This window comes from Aedes aegypti, chromosome 3 (genome assembly GCF_002204515.2).
Source record: "Aedes aegypti strain LVP_AGWG chromosome 3, AaegL5.0 Primary Assembly, whole genome shotgun sequence".
Taxonomy (NCBI): domain Eukaryota; kingdom Metazoa; phylum Arthropoda; class Insecta; order Diptera; family Culicidae; genus Aedes; species Aedes aegypti.
The window spans coordinates 62,678,048-62,696,545 of record NC_035109.1 but is presented as its reverse complement, the minus strand read 5'-3'; the positions used below and the strand labels follow the sequence as shown (position 1 = coordinate 62,696,545).

The 18,498-nt window shown below is 35.5% G+C and overlaps 4 non-coding genes across 4 annotated transcripts; all 4 read left to right on the top strand.

Moving 5' to 3' along the window:
- The first annotated feature begins 2,226 nt into the window (after positions 1–2,226).
- On the top strand, positions 2,227–2,300 carry Trnat-agu. The gene has a single exon. It is a non-coding gene; the product is annotated as a tRNA-Thr (tRNA).
- A 1,258-nt stretch (positions 2,301–3,558) lies between these two features.
- Trnat-agu lies at positions 3,559–3,632 on the top strand. Its single transcript has one exon. It is a non-coding gene; the product is annotated as a tRNA-Thr (tRNA).
- Positions 3,633–5,724: 2,092 nt separating this feature from the next.
- Positions 5,725–5,798, top strand: Trnat-agu. Its single transcript has one exon. It is a non-coding gene; the product is annotated as a tRNA-Thr (tRNA).
- Positions 5,799–7,718: 1,920 nt separating this feature from the next.
- Positions 7,719–7,792, top strand: Trnat-agu. Its single transcript has one exon. It is a non-coding gene; the product is annotated as a tRNA-Thr (tRNA).
- Positions 7,793–18,498: the final 10,706 nt, after the last annotated feature.

Here is an 18,498-nt window from a genome sequence, read left to right as displayed (position 1 = left end):
AACGAAATTCTGATATTGCCAAATATGTATTTCGATCACTGTCAGATCCGAGTCACATCCCAGACAACCAGAAATCGCATGAAAGTTCACGTTATAACTCGTTTATTCATACTAATTACATCAAACTCGCAAAACACCGTGGATAAACTCGTCAGATTGATGAGTTTCCTCGTTTAAAACACTTTTTTTCTGAGTTCATTTGTACATTTTGCTTCGTCCCGTATACTCGTACAAAGTAAGTCGAATCAATCCGTAGCAGCTGTCAAATCAACATTTATTATCATATGTTAAGTCGCATAAGATCACAGGTTAGTTCGGTAGAATATGTATACACTCGCAATGTATGTTATTATTCATCACATAATAAATGCACGTATATCGCCTCCACTTTTGTACGTAGAAGGCCTTTTCGCGACATCCTATAAGTGAAATTTTGCACATACAAAGCCTCCAGGTGATTTCGTTATACGTACATTTGGGTTGTCTGGGATTGTATACTAATAACTTGACCCAGAAAAAAATATTTTGATAGTTATGTTTCCATTATCAGCTGGCAAGTTTGATATAATCTTTTTGAAGACTATTCTGAAACATCTGTAAGTTCTTTTTGTAAATCAAAATATTTGATGTTAGATTTTATTTTGTTTTTGGAATAAATGGTTGAAAATTGAATTGAAGTCACTAAATGATTTAGTTCTGGCATGCACCTTTCGCCTCTGAAATTTTTATTCTTTTTGTTGCAATTTCTTTATCAGGGTACGTCCATAAATTACGTCACGCAAAATTTTGCCATATTAATTTTCCTCAATTTTCCTCTGTATCACACTTTTTGTAAGGATTCCAATTTTTATATTGGTAGCCACGTTTCATTGTAACCCCCTCCTTCCTCTTCTGTACATGACGTAATTTATGAATTACCCCTCACCAGCATTTTTTCCAACTTGTTCACATTGTAATGGGTCGAACCGCATGAAAATATATTTGATTAATCTTGAAAATAAACTTATAGAACAGCTAGATATGGACGACACACTTTCAAGAATTTTTTTGGATCCCCACCATAGACTTGAAATTTTTGGTGAAAAAAGGTTTAATTTATGGGAATACGACAATGAATAACGAAAACGGAGCTGAATTCCAATTGTGAGATACCTTGGGCGTTAACGGGTTAAAGAACAGCTTTTTTGTACATTACAAATCGCTTCCCATTACTTCCCGCAGAGATATCTTGCTCAAACGCGTTTTCAAGATTAAGAAATCGGTTGTAGAACATTCCTCTTGCCTGAGTTTTCTTAAACGTTTCTTAAATGCATGAACAAAAACAGTTTTTTTTAGAATTTTGTTCTATGGTAACCAGCAAATTGAAATCATGCCAAAAATAAAGTCGTCAACCTCATGTTCTAAAGCACTTTTCATGGCTGAAAATAATAAAATTCAAAATTAAGAATGTAGAATTTCTGCCATGATCTTTTTTATTTTGAACTACCCTAGTTTAACATATATCAACACCATCAAAACATAATATCCAAAAAACGCACAAAACTGACGATGAATCTACAAGGCAGTACGAGACCGGCAAAACAAGCTCCGTCATCGTCACATCACAACTTTCAGGTCAAAACGAACGCTTAACAAACTTATCTGCGTTGTCCTACTACATTGTCGTTTCCATTTCCAACGAACGAACATACTCTACATGTGACGCGAGAGTAGCAGACTACCACTATAGCGAGCGCGTTAAAATTATACCAGTAGTCAGTAGTGATATTATGACTAAATGTTATTACCCTCGACGTCGTCATCGTCGCTGTCGGCATTACCGTTCGCTATCGTCGGCATCGTCGTCGTTGTGGTCGGTACGCTTCTTTGAGTAGGTATTGGCGGCAGTGACGACCTATGACGACGATGACGACGACGACTGCGATATGCCCTTGTAAATGGTGCTGTTTACTTGCCGCAAAATTTGTTACGCATTTGTCGTACTAAAGTGAATTAGAAATATGCGTTTATGTTCTCCCGGTGCTTATCTACGTACAACTACATCACTTCAGTTTGTTTGATAATGCGATTCGCAGTAAATTCGTTTGTTTTATGACGATGATGATTGTGTTTTCACAGTTTTACACTTTAGCATGGCTGATGTATTGGGGCGCCCTCGGCTGCGGCGTGATGTTGACTTTTACATTGCTTGATTTGAAGCCGGTCTATTGGCACTGGAACGCAAGCGGCGCCGTGGCTTAGTTGGTTAAAGCGCCTGTCTAGTAAACAGGAGATCGTGAGTTCGAATCTCGCCGGAGCCTAGAAGAGTATAGTTTTTTACTCGGTGGTTGAATGAAAGTAAAGTTAAAGTTAAGTTAAAGTTAAGTTAAAGTTAAGTTAAGGTTAAGTTAAAGTTAAGTTAAAGTTAAGTTAAAGTTAAGTTAAAGTTAAGTTAAAGTTAAGTTAAAGTTAAGTTAAAGTTAAGTTAAAGTTAAGTTAAAGTTAAGTTAAAGTTAAGTTAAAGTTAAGTTAAAGTTAAGTTAAAGTTAAGTTAAAGTTAAGTTAAAGTTAAAGTTAAGTTAAGTTAAGTTAAGTTAAGTAAGTTAAGTTAAAGTTAAGTTAAAGTTAAGTTAAAGTTAAGTTAAAGTTAGTTAAAGTTAAGTTAAAGTTAAGTTAAAGTTAAGTTAAAGTTAAGTTAAAGTTAAGTTAAAGTAAGTTAAAGTTAAGTTAAAGTTAAGTTAAAGTTAAGTTAAAGTTAAGTTAAAGTTAAGTTAAAGTTAAGTTAAAGTTAAGTTAAAGTTAAGTTAAAGTTAAGTTAAAGTTAAGTTAAGTTAAGTTAAAGTTAAGTTAAAGTTAAGTTAAAGTTAAGTTAAAGTTAAGTTAAAGTTAAGTTAAAGTTAAGTTAAAGTTAAGTTAAAGTTAAGTTAAAGTTAAGTTAAAGTTAAGTTAAAGTTAAGTTAAAGTTAGTTAAAGTTAAGTTAAAGTTAAGTTAAAGTTAAGTTAAAGTTAAGTTAAAGTTAAGTTAAAGTTAAGTTAAAGTTAAGTTAAAGTTAAGTTAAAGTTAAGTTAAAGTTAAGTTAGTAGTTAAAGTTAAGTTAAAGTTAAGTTAAAGTTAAGTTAAAGTTAAGTTAAAGTTAAGTTAAAGTTAAGTTAAAGTTAAGTTAAAGTTAAGTTAAAGTTAAGTTAAAGTTAAGTTAAAGTTAAGTTAAAGTTAAGTTAAAGTTAAGTTAAAGTTAAGTTAAAGTTAAGTTAAAGTTAAGTTAAAGTTAAGTTAAAGTTAAGTTAAAGTTAAGTTAAAGTTAAGTTAAAGTTAAATTCAGTGTAACATCATGCAAAATTCATTATTACGGTCAAATCTCCACGAGCCGGTAATGAAGGAACCATCTACTTTTGAAAATGTGGAATAAGGAAAAGGAATGTATTAAAAGACCGTTCGAGAGGACCACGTAAAATGTTTTTGATACAATTTGTCGATAAAGAGTCATTCGACTCATGAAATGTTAGAAGATATGCCTTCACCTACAACTTTGTGTAAGACGATTCGACTTTAAAATAAATCTATCTCACGTACACATATATGGCGCCGTGGCTTAGTTGGTTAAAGCGCCTGTCTAGTAAACAGGAGATCGTGAGTTCGAATCTCGCCGGAGCCTAGAAGGGTATAGTTTTTTACTCGGTGGTTGAATGAAAGTAAAGTTAAAGTTAAGTTAAAGTTAAGTTAAAGTTAAGTTAAAGTTAAGTTAAAGTTAAGTTAAAGTTAAAGTTAAAGTTTAAGTTAAAGTTAAGTTAAAGTTAAGTTAAAGTTAAGTTAAAGTTAAGTTAAAGTTAAGTTAAAGTTAAAGTTAAAGTTAAGGTAAAGTTAAGTTAAAGTTAAGTTAAAGTTAAGTTAAAGTTAAGTTAAAGTTAAGTTAAAGTTAAGTTAAAGTTAAGTTAAAGTTAATTAAAGTTAAGTTAAAGTTAAATTAAAGTTTAGTTAAAGTTAAGTTAAAGTTAAGTTAAAGTTAAGTTAAAGTTAAGTTAAAGTTAAGTTAAAGTTAAGTTAAAGTTAAGTTAAAGTTAAGTTAAAGTTAAGTTAAAGTTAAGTTAAAGTTAAGTTAAAGTTAAGTTAAGTTAAGTTAAGTTAAAGTTAAGTTAAAGTTAAGTTAAAGTTAAGTTAAGTTAGTTAAAGTTAAGTTAAAGTTAAGTTAAAGTTAAGTTAAAGTTAAGTTAAAGTTAAGTTAAAGTTAAGTTAAAGTTAAGTTAAAGTTAAGTTAAAGTTAAGTTAAAGTTTAAGTTAAAGTTAAGTTAAAGTTAAGTTAAAGTTAAGTTAAAGTTAAGTTAAAGTTAAGTTAAAGTTAAGTTAAAGTTAAGTTAAAGTTAAGTTAAAGTTAAGTTAAAGTTAAGTTAAAGTTAAGTTAAAGTTAAGTTAAAGTTAAGTTAAAGTTAAGTTAAAGTTAAGTTAAAGTTAAGTTAAGTTAAAGTTAAGTTAAAGTTAAGTTAAAGTTAAGTTAAAGTTAAGTTAAAGTTAAGTTAAAGTTAAGTTAAAGTTAAGTTAAAGTTAAGTTAAAGTTAAGTTAAAGTTAAGTTAAAGTTAAGTTAAAGTTAAGTTAAAGTTAAGTTAAAGTTAAGTTAAAGTTAAGTTAAAGTTAAGTTAAAGTTTAAGTTAAGTTAAAGTTAAGTTAAAGTTAAGTTAAAGTTAAGTTAAAGTTAAGTTAAAGTTAAGTTAAAGTTAAGTTAAAGTTAAGTTAAAGTTAAGTTAAAGTTAAGTTAAAGTTAAGTTAAAGTTAAGTTAAAGTTAAGTTAAAGTTAAGTTAAAGTAAGTTAAAGTTAAGTTAAAGTTAGTTAAGTTAAGTTAAAGTTAAGTTAAAGTTAAGTTAAAGTTAAAGTTAAGTTAAAGTTAAGTTAAAGTTAAGTTAAAGTTAAGTTAAAGTTAAGTAAAGTTTAAGTTAAAGTTAAGTTAAAGTTAAGTTAAAGTTAAGTTAAAGTTAAGTTAAAGTTAAGTTAAAGTTAAGTTAAAGTTAAGTTAAAGTTAAGTTAAAGTTAAGTTAAAGTTAAGTTAAAGTTAAGTTAAAGTTAAGTTAAAGTTAAGTTAAAGTTAAGTTAAAGTTAAGTTAAAGTTAAGTTAAGTTAAAGTTAAGTTAAAGTTAAGTTAAAGTTAAGTTAAAGTTAAGTTAAAGTTAAGTTAAAGTTAAGTTAAAGTTAAGTTAAAGTTAAGTTAAAGTTAAGTTAAAGTTAAGTTAAAGTTAAGTTAAAGTTAAGTTAAAGTTAAGTTAAAGTTAAGTTAAAGTTAAGTTAAAGTTAAGTTAAAGTTAAGTTAAAGTTAAGTTAAAGTTAAGTTAAAGTTAAGTTAAAGTTAAGTTAAAGTTAAGTTAAGTTAAAGTTAAGTTAAAGTTAAGTTAAAGTTAAGTTAAAGTTAAGTTAAAGTTAAGTTAAAGTTAAGTTTAAAGTTAAGTTAAAGTTAAGTTAAAGTTAAGTTAAAGTTAAGTTAAAGTTAAAGTTAAATTCAGTGTAACATCATGCAAAATTCATTATTACGGTCAAATCTCCACGAGCCGGTAATGAAGGAACCATCTACTTTTGAAAATGTGGAATAAGGAAAAGGAATGTATTAAAAGACCGTTCGAGAGGACCACGTAAAATGTTTTTGATACAATTTGTCGATAAAGAGTCATTCGACTCATGAAATGTTAGAAGATATGCCTTCACCTACAACTTTGTGTAAGACGATTCGACTTTAAAATAAATCTATCTCACGTACACATATATGGCGCCGTGGCTTAGTTGGTTAAAGCGCCTGTCTAGTAAACAGGAGATCGTGAGTTCGAATCTCGCCGGAGCCTAGAAGAGTATAGTTTTTTACTCGGTGGTTGAATGAAAGTAAAGTTAAAGTTAAGTTAAAGTTAAGTTAAAGTTAAGTTAAAGTTAAGTTAAAGTTAAGTTAAAGTTAAGTTAAAGTTAAGTTAAAGTTAAGTTAAAGTTAAGTTAAAGTTAAGTTAAAGTTAAGTTAAAGTTAAGTTAAAGTTAAGTTAAAGTTAAGTTAAAGTTAAGTTAAAGTTAAGTTAAGTAAGTTAAAGTTATAAAGTTAAGTTAAAGTTAAGTTAAAGTTAAGTTAAAGTTAAGTTAAAGTTAAGTTAAAGTTAAAGTTAAGTTAAAGTTAAGTTAAAGTTAAGTTAAAGTTAAGTTAAAGTTAAGTTAAAGTTAAGTTAAAGTTAAGTTAAAGTTAAGTTAAAGTTAAGTTAAAGTTAAGTTAAAGTTAAGTTAAAGTTAAGTTAAAGTTAAGTTAAAGTTAAGTTAAAGTTAAGTTAAAGTTAAGTTAAAGTTAAGTTAAAGTTAAGTTAAAGTTAAGTTAAAGTTAAGTTAAAGTTAAGTTAAAGTTAAGTTAAAGTTAAGTTAAAGTTAAGTTAAAGTTAAGTTAAAGTTAAGTTAAAGTTAAGTTAAAGTTAAGTTAAAGTTAAGTTAAAGTTAAGTTAAAGTTAAGTTAAAGTTAAGTTAAAGTTAAGTTAAAGTTAAGTTAAAGTTAAGTTAAAGTTAAGTTAAAGTTAAGTTAAAGTTAAGTTAAAGTTAAGTTAAAGTTAAGTTAAAGTTAAGTTAAAGTTAAGTTAAAGTTAAGTTAAAGTTAAGTTAAAGTTAAGTTAAAGTTAAGTTAAAGTTAAGTTAAAGTTAAGTTAAAGTTAAGTTAAGTTAAGTTAAGTTAAGTTAAAGTTAAGGTTAAAGTTAAAGTTAAAGTTAAGTTAAAGTTAAGTTAAAGTTAAGTTAAAGTTAAAGTTAAGTTTAAAGTTAAGTTAAAGTTAAGTTAAAGTTAAGTTAAAGTTAAGTTAAAGTTTAAGTTAAAGTTAAGTTTAAAGTTAAGTTAAAGTTAAGTTAAAGTTAAGTTAAAGTTAAGTTAAAGTTAAGTAAGTTAAAGTTAAGTTAAAGTTAAGTTAAAGTTAAGTTAAAGTTAAGTTAAAGTTAAGTTAAAGTTAAGTTAAAGTTAAGTTAAAGTTAAGTTAAAGTTAAGTTAAAGTTAAGTTAAAGTTAAGTTAAAGTTAAGTTAAAGTTAGTTAAAGTTAAAGTTAAAGTTAAGTTAAAGTTAAGTTAAAGTTAAGTTAAAGTTAAGTTAAAGTTACAGTTAAAGTTAAGTTAAAGTTAAGTTAAAGTTAAGTTAAAGTTAAGTTAAGTTAAAGTTAAGTTAAAGTTAAGTTAAATTAAGTTAAAGTTAAGTTAAAGTTAAGTTAAAGTTAAGTTAAAGTTAAGTTAAAGTTAAGTTAAAGTTAAGTTAAAGTTAAGTTAAAGTTAAGTTAAAGTTAAGTTAAAGTTAAGTTAAAGTTAAGTTAAAGTTAAGTTAAAGTTAAGTTAAAGTTAAGTTAAAGTTAAGTTAAGTTAAGTTAAAGTTAAGTTAAAGTTAAGTTAAAGTTAAGTTAAAGTTAAGTTAAAGTTAAGTTAAAGTTAAGTTAAAGTTAAGTTAAAGTTAAGTTAAAGTTAAGTTAAAGTTAAGTTAAAGTTAAGTTAAAGTTAAATTCAGTGTAACATCATGCAAAATTCATTATTACGGTCAAATCTCCACGAGCCGGTAATGAAGGAACCATCTACTTTTGAAAATGTGGAATAAGGAAAAGGAATGTATTAAAAGACCGTTCGAGAGGACCACGTAAAATGTTTTTGATACAATTTGTCGATAAAGAGTCATTCGACTCATGAAATGTTAGAAGATATGCCTTCACCTACAACTTTGTGTAAGACGATTCGACTTTAAAATAAATCTATCTCACGTACACATATATGGCGCCGTGGCTTAGTTGGTTAAAGCGCCTGTCTAGTAAACAGGAGATCGTGAGTTCGAATCTCGCCGGAGCCTTGTGGATATATGTTTTTTGGAAAATAAATCTCGCTGCTCCAGAATTTCGCTTTACAAGGTGTTGTCTATGTAAACTCAATTTATTTTACTTAACTTGTTCTTACAATCTGAATGAATCTCTGGATGAATTTCTTTAAAATATTTGAAAAATTGCGTGAAGATATTCCTGGATCATCCAGAATAATTATTTATATATTCACAGATAATTTATATATTTCACACATAATTTATATATTTCACAGACATCAATGGTATTTTCTAGAAAATTTGTGGTATTTCTTGAAATTAAACATTCAAACATTGAAATTTTGCATGTAATCCATGAAATCTATTCTTGACAAATACATGAACATATTCTAAGAGGATCGGCTGGTGTAGCTTTTGGTGAAACTTCTCACTTCTTGCGGAATTGGTGTACATAGAATTGATGGTATTCGGAGAGGAATGCTGGAAGCCTTTGGGTAGTTGCAGTAAATCTCTGATTATCATTTTAAAACTTTTTAAACCTTTTTTTGAAACCCATTGGAAACTTCTTACGAAGCCTCAAGAATCCCTGGAAATCCCAGATAAGGGAAACACTATAACAGCTTTAGAGCTAGTAAACATTTGTAAATTTTTGAAAACAATCTGATAAGTTTAGATCATCATAAGGTGACGTTTTGAAACAAATAGGGCCCTTTTCTTCATCTTCGTTTAATCGGTAAACCTCGGTTGGTTATATTAGGCTCAAGCGGTGGTAAAGGAACCGCTTATTAGGGAAACCGCTTAATAAAATCCGTTTATTAAGGATTAGGATGGTAAAGAAACCGCTTCTTAATAAATTTTTGGGTTTTTTAGGAACTCTATGGATCCGGAATACCTTTGAAAACCCATGAGGGCCTCTAGAATTTTGTAAAACATCTAGATGACAATGATAACCACTAGATAACTCTTTGGTATCTCTGAAAATACTTTAGGTACTACTGTAACTTATATGTTTCTGTAACAAAAAATGCACATATACGCAGCATTACAAAAGCCCAATATTACTAATAGCACCCCAAGACAAGAAAAACACATTCTCTAGAAGATTTTTCTAAGCTTTTGAACCCATTCACCCGTAGCCATGCTGGCAATTCAAAGCAAGGTTTGGTGAAAATGCAGTTTCAGCAAAGTTCCTGGCTAAAGCAACCAGCATGCCACACCAACCGCAGTATCGTTTTAATCTTTTGAAGAAGTGTGCGAAGCGAAAGAAAAACCGGCAGCCATTATTGTAATTTAACTTTTTGCCTTACAGTGCCACATTTTCGGAGACGTTTCCAGAAGAGCTAAGCGGGAAACCGGCCTTCTTTCTGTTGCAGGAGGTAGGCAACTAGGTATCCGAACCCGGTGCGCAGAGATGCATGATCGCCCATTTTTTCTCGTTTAGCACAGCCTCCGTCGATATTGGAATCACTTCTAGTTCCGGATCGCAGGCAAAGTTCAGAAAAGCACTTTTCCCAAGACAGCATCGCCCCATCTCCTATTGTGGAAAACCGCTGTTCTGGAACGTGGGTGAAGAACATGTGTACACGGAAACCTCCATTTACGTAATGGGTCGGGAGTATGTAAATGAAATCATAAAATTGTTCTACTAAATTTTTATGAGTAATTCGATGAATCATAGCACTTTTAATTGAAGTTCTTCAAGGAGATGAAAAAAACCTTCTACTCTATTGATTGAATCTGAAAAAAAAAATCGTTTCACATATTCTGCTGAAAACTCCTATAAAATCACAAAATAAACAAAAGCATGCTAAGAAATGCCACAGGGATATCCTATCAGGAATACAAATTAAATGTATCACATTTTTTTAGAAATTACACCACTCAAAGCATTCTACCAGATTTTTTTTCCAGAAACTTCTCTCTGCATTTCTTTGAATATTTTCTCATACCCCTCTAGAAGTTCCTTCTAAAATTTCTTTAAAACAACAAAAAACATAAAAAATAATAAGTACTTCCCAGAAATGCTTTCTTTGCTTCAACTATGCAATAATTCAAGAAAATACCGACACCGGAAATTTAGAAATTTTTCCAAAATTTATTACAAAGAATTCTTTTAAAATCTGATAGGATTTAATTCAGAAAATTGTACCAAAAATTATATTATAAATCTTGCCTTCAATCATGACAGAAAATTTACAATTGAACCAGATTGCATCTGAATAATTTGAATGATTTTTTTCCGAGATACATATAAAATTTCACGTTGAATTTCGGTCATAATCTGAAAAAGTTCTTCTAGACACCCGTTTCAAAATTTTTCCAAGCTAGAAGTTCAATTTAAGATTAATTTTAATCCAATCTCTATAATTCTAGGTTCATTTCAGCAAATTTTGTCAATTTTTTTTAATACATCATAATGAAAATAATAAATGTAATCCATAACTTCCTCGTGAATATCAAAATTTATAAAATCTTGTCAACATTATATATGCAAAAAATACTCACAAAGAAAAACGTTTTCTTTAAAATCGCCAGAATTAATATGTAATATAAATTTGAATAGAAATGTCTCTAAGAAATCTTAGTCGAATACCATTAAGAAAATTAGCTGAAAATCTTTGTTGAATTACAAAAATTAGAATGAGTCTAGGGGAAAGGCACTTATTTTCGACCTACAAGCCACGTACAAATTTACCACGAAATCTGTGCCAATTTTCGTATTTTCATACAGAATTTGTGCTTTTCCGCTTCAAAATCGAAATTTGTACTTGAATCTACAAATAAATATATGAAGATATTCAAAGAGAAAATGTGAACATCTTCTTTGATATGTTTAAGGAACTATCCCAACATTTCATGACAATTATTGTCACAAAATGATTTATTGATATATTTTTAGATTTTTTTCTCAATTTGTTTGGATAAAATTCAGGTGAAATTTATCAGCGAAATTCTTCCAGAAATTGCTGGTAAATTCTGGAAGAATTCAGAAATTCTATGAAGTAGTTCTGGCTGAATTCAAGAAGTTATAACGTTATATCTGAAGAAAATAGAGGAATCTTTAATCTTTTCTCCATTTGAAATTTTGAGAGGTGAATCTTCCTCAGATAGGTTTTCCAAAGTCACATCAAGATATTAGTTCAAGATCAACGATCAAGTATAGGTTCTCTTATAAATTTTTCCACCAGAAACAATTGAAAATGACCTTAAGAAATCCCATCACAATACAGAGAAATATGCTCTGATAACGTATTAGGAGGCTTCTATCTGAAACCGATCCCTTTTAATTAAAAAAGACCACCAAGAATTTGTTGAAGAAGATCAAATTTTTGTAATGGACTTCATCTAAAACTATGGATCAGAAATTCTTCCAGTTTTTTTTAGTGAAACAACGTCTAAACTCCCATTTCAAAAATAAAACAAATTGGATTTTCATCAAAAATTCTTTAAGATGTACCGCCAATAACCGAAAAAAGCCCTCGGATAAATCCACCAGAACTCAGGGAATAAAGCCATTTTACAATAAATTCCGTAAAGATTTTTAATCAAAATTTATATTGATGTAGCCCTGTAAATTAAATAAGGTCAGGTATTTCGCCAAAAATATTTAATGCCTAAAAATAACATAAAATCTCCCAAAATTTCGTTGAAAATTCCAAATGTCCTCGAAACATATTTGCGCATCTGATTTCTTCTTTGATCATAGATCCTGGAAGTATTCACACAAAAAGTGTTTATTTTTTTCATGATATCCCTAAGGACAGTCCCATGATTAATCCATGAAAAATATAAAGAAAAAATAGGATAGATTTCTAGAGCAATTTTATCAAATATCTCTTAAAAATGTCTGAAGTCCAAGAAAAGTTCTTGAAGAACATGAATTTGAAGAAAGGTTATACTTCTGATGGATTTCTAAAAGACATTATTGGAGAGTCTCATGAAAGAAATGTGACTTTCTTGGAATTCTCAATTCGTGAAGCAATCTTCGATTCCGAAAGTTATTTTAAAACAATTCTCTTTTAATGTACGATTCATCCACTTATAGAGGAATCCTAAAACGAAATTAATTATGGAGAAATAAAATGGAGTAAAATAACAAATTTTTTTTAAAGAATCTGACAAAATAAACCAAATAAATCTCTTGTAAGGTTCTCAGAACAGAATCCTGTGAATTTTTTTTGTAAGCTTGTTAGAATATGTTTATTTATATTTACTTGAGTATGCACAAAATTCATTGACCTTCAAGACATCGCAAGTAACCGTAAACAAACGTTTGAGACAATACTTGATAGGTTAAGTTTGTTTGATCTATCTTGTTTATTATTTATTTGGTTTTACATCAATTAGTTTGATAACCTCGCCAACAACATTTCACCAATTTACTCGGTTCATGGCCGCTTCTCTCCATCCTCGACTGCGACCCACGCTCTCCAGGTCCTGGTGCACCTGGTCAATCCACCTAGCTCGCTGTGCCCCACGCCTTCTTGTTCCGACCGGATTCGTAGCGAACACCATCTTTACAGAGTTGTTGTCCGGCATTCTTGCAACATGCCCTGCCCAGCGTATCCTTCCAGCTTTAGCTACCTTCACGATACTGGGTTCACCGTAGAGTTGAGCGAGCTCGTGGTTTATCCTTCGCCGCCACACGCCGTTCTCCTGCACGCCGTAGAAGATCGTCCTTAGCACTCGGTGTTCGAAAACCCCAAGAGCTTGCAAGTCCTCCTCGAGCATAGTCCATGTCTCATGCCCGTAGAGGACTACCGGTCTTATGAGCGTTTTGTACATCGTGCATTTGGTGCGGGGTGAATCTTTCTTGATCGCAGTATTTTCTGGAGCCCTTAGTAGGCACGACTTCCTGTGATGATGCGCCTTCGTATTTCCCGACTAACGTTGTTGTCAGCCGTCAACAAGGATCCGAGATAGACGAACTTGTCCACGACCTCGAAGATATCCCCGTCTATCGTGACACTGCTTCCTAGGCGGGTCCTGTCGTGCTCAGTTCCGTCTACCAGCATGTACTTTGTTTTCGACGCATTCACCATTAGCCCGACTCTTGTTGCTTCGCGTTTGAGGTGGGTAAACAAATCTGCCACCGTTACAAATTTTCTCCCAATAATGTCCATGTCGTCCGCGAAGCAAACAAATTGACCGGATCTCGTGAAAATCGTGCCTCGACTGTTAAGTCCGGCTCTCCGTATGACACCTTCAAGCGCAATATTGAACAACAGGCACGAAAGTCCATCGCCCTGTCGTAGTCCCCACCGAGACTCGAACGAACTGGAATGTTCGCCCGAGATCTTCATCCAATTTTGTACACGTTGCTCTAATTAATCTTGTGAGCTTCCCGGGAAAGCTGTTCTCGTTCATGATCTTCCATAGCTCTACACGGTTGATACTGTCGTATGCCGCCTTGAAATCGATGAACAGATGGTGCGTAGGGACCTGGTACTCACGGAATTTCTGGTGGATTTGCCGCACGGAAAAGATCTGGTCCGTTATCGAGCGGCCGTTGATGAAACCTGCTTGATAACTTCCCAAGAACTCGTTTGCTATAGGTGATAGACGACGGAAGAGAATCTGGGATAGCACTTTGTAGGCGGCGTTTAGGATGATGATTGCACGATAATTTTCGCACTCCAGTTTGTCGCCCTTTTTGTAGATAGGCATATAACGCCTTACTTCCACTCCTCCGTTAGCTGTTCCGTTTCCCAGATTCTGACTATGAGCCAATGCAGACAAGTGGCCAACCTGCCCGGGCCCATCTTGATGAGTTCGGCTCCGTCTTTGCCGATTGTTCTGGTCCGTATTCTCTCGTTGACGTTCCTGTGCTGATGTGTTTTAACGGTTGGCTTGCAGGGCCTGACACCAACCCCCTAGATTTCCGGAGGACCATTCCCCCTAAATGTTCGGAGGACAATAGTGCGCAGTTTAGCTTAGAGTCCTTCTCTGGCACTCGGACGAAGATCAGCCGCCCCTGACATGGGGAACAGACGCTGTTGTGAGCCGCTCCTAACAGTACAGGAGTACAGACGCTCAAGGTTTGCAGAACCAAAAGCAAAAGCAAACCCAAAAGTGTTTTGGGTACGCCTGTAGACATGAAGGTCATCACTCGAGGAAGTTTTTGGATGACTGCCAATTTAAATCAATCGGATATGTTTCATTGAGCCTTAAATAATAAACGTCTGGAAGATCGATGATTACGCTTGAAGATTTAAAGTCCTATAATCAAATCTATTGTTACATATCATTGGATGGGCGTTAAACTCAAATAATAATAGATCATTTTTTTTAATAAAGAGCATGATATATGTTGATAAACATTACTTTTACAAATCTGAATACTTATACACTAAGAAGTTAATGGGTTAAAGAATACATATATTAGATCATCATGGAGGAAGTTTGCAATTGTCTCTATGTTGTTCCATTGGTTTATCACAAGCTGAAATATTCCGAGTTTACAAAACATTCATTAATATAAGCTAAAGGAACGCTGCGTAGTCTCAGATGCATACAAATTCCATTTAGGTAAGATTACGTAAAATAAATTCTTGTAACTATAAGTCACGTAAATGGGGATTCCAATGTAATCGTACTATCGCTATAAGTTGGTTACCTTCGGTGTGCTCCGGTTGGTTAGGTTAAAGACTGCAACGGTTCCTGCAAGATGTACCGAACGGGGCCTTCTATGCTGGTTGATTCGAACAGAAGACTTAGTCCGCACCCTTGGAAGTGGTGGGAAACTGGCTGTCGTACCGAGTGCTAACATTTTGCACCCGACTGCTACACATCCCACATGGTGTTCGTTTTGCAATTCTTTGTGTTCGAAGGCGTAAAAGTACAGGACGAAATTCGATTTACCCTGTGTAAGCAGGGCTGTATTCAGGGCGCAGTATCAGATATGGCATGTGAGGCTTCTTGAACCGGAAGTTTCATCCCTGCCATTCATTGCCACAAGAACACTGGAGCAACGCTGGTACTGCTTCTGCTGTGACACCGCGGTTAGTAGCTACAACTACCAGCTACTTGCACTGCACAATGGTCGGGATCTATACAAAAAGGCGGCCAAAACTACCAAAAATGGTTTTGGGATTTTTTATTTCTAATTATTCTAGATTTCATTTCATTTATTTAGTTAACATCTACACAGATAACACTGAATCAACAATTTCACGCCATAATACTCGGTTCGTGGCCACATCTCTCCATCCTCGGTTCTGCCCCACGATCGCCAAATCGATACGCACTTGATCCGCCCACCTAGCTCGCTGCGCTCCACGCCTTCTTGTACCAACCGGATCCGAAGCGAATACCATCTTTGCAGGGTTGCTGTCCGGCATTCTTGCAACATGCCCTGCCCATCGTATCCTTCCAGCTTTGGCCACCTTCTGGATACTGGGTTCGCCGGTTCGCCGAGCTCGTGGTTCATCCTTCGCCGCCACACACCGTTCTCCTGCACACCGCCGAAGATCGTCCTAAGCACCCGACGTTCGAAGACTCCAAGTGCTTGCAGGTCCTCCTCGAGCATAGTCCACGTTCCATGCCCGTAGAGGACTACCGGCCTTATGAGCGTTTTGTACATGGTACATTTGGTGCGGGCGTGAATCTTTTTTGACCGCAGCTTCTTCTGGAGGCCATATTAGGCGCGACTTCCACTGATGATGCGCCTCCGTATTTCACGGCTAACGTTATTGTCAGCCGTCATCAAGGATCCAAGGTAGACGAACCACCTCGAACGTATCCCCGTCTATCGTAACACTGCTACCTAGGCGAGCCCTGTCGCGCTCGGCCCCACCAGCTAGCATGTACTTTGTCTTGGCCGCATTCACCACCAGTCCAACTTTTGCTGCCTCGCGTTTCAGGCGGGTGTACAGGTCTGCCACCTTTTCAAATGTTCGGCCGACGATGTCCATATCATCCGCGAAGCAAACAAATTGACTGGATCTCGTAAAAATCGTACCCCGGCTGTTAAGCCCGGCTCTCCGCATAACACCTTCTAGCTTAATATTGAACAACAGGCACGAAAGTCCATCACCTTGTCGTAGTCCCCGGTGGGATCCAAACGAACTGGAGTGTTCGCCTGAAACCTTCACACAATTTTGCACACCTTCCATCGTCGCTCTTATCAGTCTCGTGAGCTTCCCGGGAAAGCTGTTCTCGTCCATGATTTTCCATAGCTCTACGCGGTCGATACTGTCGTATGCCGCCTTGAAATCGATGAAAAGGTGATGCGTTGGGACCTGGTATTCACGACATTTTTGGAGGATTTGCCGTACAGTAAAGATCTGGTCCGTTGTCGATCGGCCGTCAACGAAGCCGGCTTGATAACTTCCCACGAACTCGTTTACTACGGGTGACAGACGACGGAAGATGATCTGGGATAATACTTTGTAGGCCGCATTTAGAATGGTGATCGCTCGAAAGTTCTCACAATCTAACTTGTCGCCTTTCTTGTAGATGGGGCAGATTACCCCTTCCTTCCACTCCTCCGGTAGCTGTTCTGTTTCCCAGATTGTGCCTATCAGCCGGTGCAGACAAATGGCCAGCCTTTCCGGACCCATCTTTATGAGTTCAGCTCCGATACCATCCTTACCAGCAGCTTTATTGTTCTTGAGCTGGTGAATGGCATCCTTAACCTCCCTCAAAGTGGGGGCTGGTTGGTTTCCATCTTCCGCAGTACTGACGAAGGCATTTCCTCCGTTGTCCCGTCCTTCATTGCCTGTGCTCTCAGCACCATTCAGGTGCTCGTCGAAGTGCTGCTTCCACCTTTCGATCACCTCACGCTCGTCCGTCAGAATGCTCCCATCCTTATCCCTGCACATCTCGGCTCGCGGCACGAAGCCGTTGCGGGATGCGTTGAGCTTCTGATAGAACCTACGCGTTTCCTGAGACCGGCACAGCTGTTCCATCTCCTCGCACTCCGTCTCCTCCAGGCGGCGTTTTTTCTCCCGAAAGAGGCGGGTCTTCTGTAGCCGTTTCCGTTTATAGCGTTCCACGTTCTGCCGGGTCCCTTGCTGCAGCATGACCGCCCGCGCTGCATTCTTCTCCTTCAAAACCTCCTGGCACTCCTCGTCGAACCAATCGTTCCGTCGACTCCGTCCCACGTACCCGACGTTGCTCTCAGCTGCATCGTTGATGGCTGCTTTTACTGTTCTCCAGCAGTCCTCAAGAGGGGCTTCGTCCAGCTCACCCTCTTCCGGTAATGCAGCCTCGAGTTGCTGCGCGTATGCCGCTGCGACATCCGGTTGCTTGAGCCGCTCTAGGTCATACCTGGGTGGCCGTCGGTACCGTACGTTGTTAACGACGGAGAGTTTTGGGCGCAGTTTGACCATCACCAGATAGTGGTCGGAGTCGATGTTAGCGCCACGATAGGTCCTGACGTCGATAATGTTGGAGAAGTGCCGACCATCAATCAGAACGTGGTCGATTTGCGATTCTGTCTGCTGTGGTGATCTCCAGGTGTATCGGTAGGGAAGGCTGTGCTGGAAGTAGGTGCTACGAATGGCCATATTCTTGGAGGCGGCAAAATCAATTAGTCGTAGGCCGTTTTCGTTCGTCAGCCGGTGGACGCTGAACTTTCCAATCGTCGGTCTGAATTCCTCCTCCTGGCCAACCTGAGCGTTTAGATTTCCTATGATGATTTTGACGTCGTGGCTTGGGCAACTGTCGTACTCGCGTTTGAGCTGCGCGTAAAAAGCGTCTTTATCATCATCAGTGCTTCCGGAGTGAGGGCTGTGCACGTTTATTATGCTGAAGTTGAAGAACCGACCTTTGATCCTCAACTTGCACATTCTCTCATTGATCGGCCACCACCCGATCACGCGCCTCTGCATATCACCCATCACTATAAAAGCTGTTCCCAGCTCATGTGTATTGCCGCAGCTCTGGTAGATGGTATGGTTACCTCTAAACGTTCGCACCATTGATCCCTTCCAACTCACTTCCTGCAACGCTACGATGCCGAATCCACGGTCCTTCAGCACGTCGGCGAGTATGCGTGTGCTCCCGATGAAGTTGAGAGATTTACAGTTCCACGTACCGAGCTTTCAATCGCTAGTCCCTTTACGTCGCTGTGGTCTTCGCCGATTGTCCCGGTTCGTATTCTCTCGTTGATTATTCGTTGCTTGATTTTTTACGGCTGGCTTGCAGGGCCTGACGCCAACCCCCTAGATTTCCGGAGGACCATTCCCCCTAAATGTTTGGAGGACCATAGTGCGCAGTTTAGCTTAGAGTCCTTCTCTGGCACTCGGACGATGATCAGCCGCCCCTGACATGGGGAAGATGCTGTTGTTATTCTAGAACGTCATTTATTTATTAAGCTCTTTTGACTGTTGATTGAAATTGCACGGAATTTAAAAAAAAAATGATGGTTTGATATTAAGTTGGCTCAAGTATAAAAAATATATATTAAAAAGCATAAAATTCATGTATTAGGAATGCCATATTTCTCTAATGTTATGAACCATTTGAAAGAACCTAATGATTATAAAAATGTTGAAAGTTTTTGTAATGTTCAATATACAGTTATAAACACCAAATAGCCTTGATGGATTAGATTTTTCTTCGATTAAGGTGATAAACAAAGTTTTGGCCAAACTTTCTGTTTTCCGACCATTGTGCCCTGCGATAGAACAAAGCGTCTTACACTTTTTGCCAGCCGGGTTCGGGTGGCATTATGCGCCTCCGGTTTGATAACAGTTTGAACACAGTTTTTCGCTTCAGCTCGTTTGTTCGATTGT